This window comes from Oxyura jamaicensis, unplaced genomic scaffold (assembly GCF_011077185.1).
Source record: "Oxyura jamaicensis isolate SHBP4307 breed ruddy duck unplaced genomic scaffold, BPBGC_Ojam_1.0 oxyUn_random_OJ72840, whole genome shotgun sequence".
Taxonomy (NCBI): domain Eukaryota; kingdom Metazoa; phylum Chordata; class Aves; order Anseriformes; family Anatidae; genus Oxyura; species Oxyura jamaicensis.
Genome location: NW_023311276.1, coordinates 354,621 through 360,814, shown reverse-complemented (window position 1 = coordinate 360,814; position 6,194 = coordinate 354,621).

Below are 6,194 nucleotides of genomic sequence, written 5' to 3'. Positions count from 1 at the left end.
GCCGGTGCACAAATCAGTTCTTTTTTTAGGTCCTCAAAGGCCTTATGTGTTTCAGGGACCCAAACTAGCTGGACAGAACTTTTTTATCTACTCATATAATGGCTTGCTTATGGCTTAGCTACTATAGTTATAAATCCAAGGTCGACACCAACCTGTCATTCCTCCAAGTTCTTTTACTGTTGTGGGTAATAGAGTTCAGCAAATTGCTTCCTTCTGCTCGTGTCCAAGTTCTCACTGTCCACCAGATAATTCATAGCCTAGATAGGTGACTCATTGCAGTATCAGCTGGGCTTTCTTTTGAGAAACTTGATATCCAATTAATCCCCCCCAAAAAAATTAGTAAACTAATTGTCCATTCTACACATTATTTTTTTTCTTCAGTAGCTAACAACTGTAGCTATCTATGTATTGCAACAATGTACGTTTTCCTGAAGGGGTTTTCCAAGCTTCAAAATCATGAATTAGCTGGTTCCCGAATACGGTTGGACTGTTCTTGAACCCCTGTGGTAACACAGTCCAAGTAAGTTGAGTTTTTTGTCTTCTGTTGGGATTTTCCCATTCAAAGGCAAAGAGTTTCTGTCTTTCAGTTGCCACCAGCAAGCAGAAAAAGACATCCTTTAAATCTAGTACCGTGAACCAAACTTGTCTGTTTTCTAATTTTTTCAAAAGGTTATAGGGTTTGGCTACTACAGGGTATAAATATTTGTGATCCTATTGATGGCCATTAAGTCCTGAACTATATGATAGGTTTCATCTACTTTTCTAACTGGGAGGATAGGAGTATATATTCTGACTCACATTCTACTAATAGTCCATATTTATAAGAAAGTTATTGGTTATTCCTTCCATTCCCCTTCTGTCTTCCACCTTGAGCAGGTATTGCTTTTGGCATACCCTGGGAGCATTTGCCTTTAAATCAATTTTTACAGTTACTGAATTCCTTTGCTCTCACAGGTATTTCTGTAGCCCAAACTCCCAGATACACTTGGTTTGTAATTACATCAATTTAGGGAGTCCGGTCTGGAGCTTTCTCTGGACTCACCAGGGATAGACTTGAGTTTAATGTTCATCATTCTTGACCTTTATTTCCATTTTCCCTCATTCTAAAGAAATTTTCACATCCAATTTTGCCAGCAAGCCTCTTCCTAACAAGGGCCTTGGTGAATTGGGTGAGTACAAAAATCATTGTATTCCAATCAGTTTTCCCAATTTAAATTTCAAAGGTTGCAAAACAAATGCCTTTTCCTGACAGCCAGTTGCTCCTATTACATTTAAGACTCAATGCTTTCCAGAATCATTTTTTGGTTTAACACGGAGAAAGAAGCCCCTGTATCCAATAAAAAAAAATCATCCCTCTCTCTTCATTTCCTAGCTTTATTTCAACAAGTGGATCCACTAGGGTAGATGCCCCATGTCCCTGTCATCCCTGTTCTTGAGGGTGACTGTTGCAAGCTTATCCTGTAACCTAGGGCAGTCTTTTTCCAATGTCCTTCCTTTTTGAAGTATGCACACTAGTTTTGATCTGATTTTCTTCTAAACTCTCCTAAGTCCTTTCTTTACCTTTTGCAACTCCCCCTTGCTCCCCACCACTTCTCTCTTTCTGTTCTAGTGCAGCCACTGTTGCCATGGCTATCACCTTAAGTAATTTATAGAATCATAGAATCATTGAATATTATGAGTTGGAAGGGACCCATAAGGATCATCAAGTCCAACTCCGTGCACCACACAGGTCTACCCAAAAGTTTAGACCATGTGACTAAGTGCACAGTCCAAACGTTTCTTAAATTCATACAGGCTTGGTGCAGTGACTACTTCACTGGGGAGCCTGTTCCAGTGCGCAGCCACCCTCTCGGTGAAGAACCTCCTCCTGATGTCTAGTCTAAGCTTCCCCTGCCTCAGCTGAACCCCATTCCCATGGGTCCTATCACTGGTGTTTATGGAGAATAGGTCACCCGCCTCTCCACACCCCCTCGCGAGGAAGTTGTAGACCGCGATGAGGTCCCCCCTCGGCCTCCTCTTCTCCAGGCTGAACAGGCCAAGTGACCTCAGCCATTCCTCATATGTTTTCCTCTCCAGGCCCTTCACCATCTTCGTTGCCCTCCTCTGGACACTCTCCAGCAGTTGAATGTCCTTTTTGTACTGTGGTGCTCAGAACTGCACACAGTACTCAAGGTGAGGCTGCACCAGCGCAGGATAGAGCGGGACGATCACTTCACTTGCCCTACTAGCGATGCCGTGCTTGATGCACCCCAGGATACGGTTGGCCCTCCTGGCTGCCAGGGCACACTGCTGGCTCATATTCAACTTGCTGTCTACCACGACCCCCAGATCCCTCTCTGCGGGGCTGCACTCCAGCATCTCATCACCCAGTCTGTATGTACGGCCAGGGTTGCCTCATCCCAGGTGCAGGACCCGGCACTTACTTTTGTTAAACTTCATTTATTTTCCTTCATGTCTTCCCAGTTCCTAAATATTTTCCACACTGCATTCAATAATCTTTCTGGGTCTCTCAAGTCTGATCCTTCCAATTTTTTGTAATTTCTTTCTGATATCAGAGGCCAGTTGCCCTAGAACAAGGCCAGCCAATTGTCTCTGTCCATCTTAAAAAGCAGTGCCAAACTGGTATATTTTCTCATTGCATTTCGAAGTTGGTCCAAACCCCCTATAGGGGTTTATTTTGGATCATGTTGGATACTATACAGGGTTGAATAACTTATAACCATATCCAGCTTGGGATATTTTATGATTCTACCCAGCTCCAGTTGCAGCATCTATATAGCATCTACAGCTCTCATGGGCCTGCTCCTGACCTACCAGGTATTCTGACAGCAATGACCTCACAAACACACAAGCTATTGGCCTGATCCTGACCTACCAGCTCATCAGGCAGCAGTGAACTCACAACAACCTCCACAACATACTTGCCTGCTCTTGGACTGTCATCTACTCAGGTACGAGTGGCCTCACAAACACCTACACATGCCATGTGCCTTCCCGTGACGTATCAGCTACTCACCATTGATGTCACAGGTACCTGATCAATCCGTGGGCCTTCCCCTGGCCTACTGGCTTCTCAGACATCAGGGTCCTCAAAGTATCTAGTACAGGCCATGTTTGCTCTTGGCCTGTCAGCTACTCAGGCACCACTAAGCATCACAAAGACATTCACAGGCCATGGGCCTGCTCCTGCCCTATCAGCTACTCACACTACAGTATCCTCACAAGCACCTACACAATCCATGGCCCTTCAGGCAGGAGTGACCTAATAAGCACAGACATAAGTCCTGGGCCTGCTCCTGGCCTATCAACTTCTCAGCTGACAGTGATCTCATAAGCACATACAATCTAGTGGAAGGTGTCCCTGCCCATAGCAGGGGTTTGTGGACTACATAGTTGCTAGGGTTCCTTACAACCCAAACCATTCCATGATTCTGTGATTCTCTGATATTCATGCAGCTGACACATGTTTGCCTGGGAAGGACTCAGGCTCCAGTGACCTCCAAGAACTTATACAGCCATGCACCTGCTCCTGACCTATCGGCTACTCAGCCAAGAGTGGCATCACAAGTACATTCCCCAGGCATGGGTCTCCTTTCTGCCTGTCATCTTCTTAAGCACCAGTGATATCACAAGCTCCTACAAGAGCTGTGGACCTGTTGCTTGTCTGTCAGCTCCACAGGCACCACTGACCTGATCATCATATTGACACCTATTTGCTACCTGCTCACCTATGAAAGAGAGTGATGCACTGGTAGAGGGATGCCTGAGGTTTCTGTAGGATTGCAGGAGTAATCAAGCATGGGCTACCATTGCTGATGTGATATCATAAGCTCAAAAAAAGACCCACTCAAGCCATATGATTATTCCTGGCTCACTAGCTTCTCAGACACCAGGGTCTTCACAGCGTCTAGCACAGGCCATCCTTGCTCTTGGCCTGTCAGCTACTCAGGCACCACTGGCATCACAGGAACATTCACCTGCCATGGGCCTGCTCCTGGCCTATCAGATTTCAGCTGACAGTGACCTCATGAGCACATATGATCTATTGGAAGATGTCCCTGCTCACAATGGGGGTCGGGAAGGGGACTGGGCTGGAACTGCATGATGTTTTAAGGTCCTTTCCAACACAAAACATTCTACGATTCTATGCTGTGTACAAGAGAACAGTCACTTCCCTGGTTCTTCTGGCCACCCTAGTTCTGATGCAGGCCAAGATGCCATTGGCATTCTTGGCCACCTGGGTACACCACCACTGGCTCATGTTCAGCTGGCTGTCGGCTAGCACCCACAGGTGCTTTTCTGCTGGGGAGCTTTCCAGCCACTCTTTCCCAAGCCTATATCACTGCATGGGGTTGTTATGACCTCCTCTGGAAGTCAGTTTATGAATAATATCAGGAATGGTACCTCCTTCTCCTTCTTTCCTGGAGGGTTATTTGCAACAGTTTTTGAGCACTTTGAATATCCATGTGTAGTCAACATACTCCTATTGCTAAGTCTGCATGATGCGTTTCTTCTTTTCACTAAGGTTAATCAATTAGTTAAGAATATCACACAGGAATTTGCCCCAAGACAGTGTGGTGGCAGGTGTCAAAGTGTGTGAGATAAGGACAGATATTACTGAGATACGGACAGGGAGATGAAGAATTATTGTGACAGGTAAAATAGACTCAGAGTAGGGAGATGGTAAAATCTATTGCCTATTACTAACAAGCTAGGGAAGTGAGAAACAAAGGACAGAAACCAAAAACACCTCCCCCCCATCCGCCCTCTTCCACATTCTCCCGTGTGGCGCAGGGTAACAGGGACTAGGGGTTGCGGTCAGTCTATAGCACTTTGTCTCCAATGCTCCTTCTCGGTTGCTCTCTTCCCCTGCTCCAATGTGGGGTCCCTCCCACAGGATGCCATCCTTCCCAAACTGATCGTGCATGGGGTTCCCAATGTCAGCAGCTCTTCAAGAACTGCTCCAGATATGTGTCCATACCAGGGGGTCCATCCATCAGGAGTGCCCCACCTGCCTCATGGATGCCACACAGGGGGCTGGCTGGCAATGTGTGTGACAGCTTGCCTGCGGTGCCACTCTCAGCCCCACAGCATCTAAGGACCTAGCTTTATCACAGTACAGGACCATTCAGCTACAGTTGCTTTTTGACATCATTGGCCTCCCTATCTGCTTTCTTTACCTCAAGCATCCTTTCAGGACCACAGTCACATTACCAGCCACATCCACTGCCCCCCTGCTGATCTCAGGAGTCTTCAGCTGCTACAGCCTTCCCGCCATTTAAAAGCTCCATGATATCTTCAAGATTTTGGTCGCTTCATCCTCACTGCCCATGTCTTCAAATATCTGCTGCCCTCCCCTAACCAGAGTGAAAGAATTTCCTCTTTACATCTCCTATATTTTGGGCAGCTGTTCAGCAACACAGCAGCCTTACATCTCTGCTTCTCATATAGCAAAAATTGTTTGCTTTCCTCCTTGCGTACAGCAACTCTTGTCCCAGATTTGGTTTGTTTATTTATTTATCTCCTAATTATTCTTTACTGACAACATTTACACTTCATCCCAAAATACCAAAGTATGTCATGGGAAAGAATACCATCTTGCGATAATCGGGCTACTTCCTCAACAATGGAGAGCCTCCATTCCCTGTTTTAAGAAAGGGAAGACACCTCCTGTCCCAGGGCACTTTTCAGGGGCATCTCCATATGTTCAGCAGCTAAAGAGCAGATATGACCTAACAAAAGGTAACAGGATCTGAGGTCTCAGTGACTTCATGAGAATGGTCCATCTCCTACTGCCATCCATCTAAGCAAGAGGATAAAACTCAAAATGCAGATACCTTCCCTTGAAGAATATCTTCCTCTGTCCTTTGTCTTGAAGATTCCCCTCTGAAATGCTCTGGGTGTGCTGTGAGCAGCCTGAAACACGCAACAGCATCTGGACAGCAGGAGGACACTGCTGAATTTTGAGGTGCCTCATAGACCTACAGATCTCTTTCAGTGTAATGCTCTAAGGGTCTCAGTTCCATCTACAAACCTGACAACTCTGTTAATCTCCATGCTTGCCCGTCAGGGCAAGGAAGTGAAAGCAGAGACTCCAGAGAGAGTCTTCCTTTCAGGTAGCCCCTGCCTTGGTCTTCCCTGTTAAGGACCTACCCCAGAGATGTCCTGGGATTGCTGTGGAGCTGTGAGCAGCC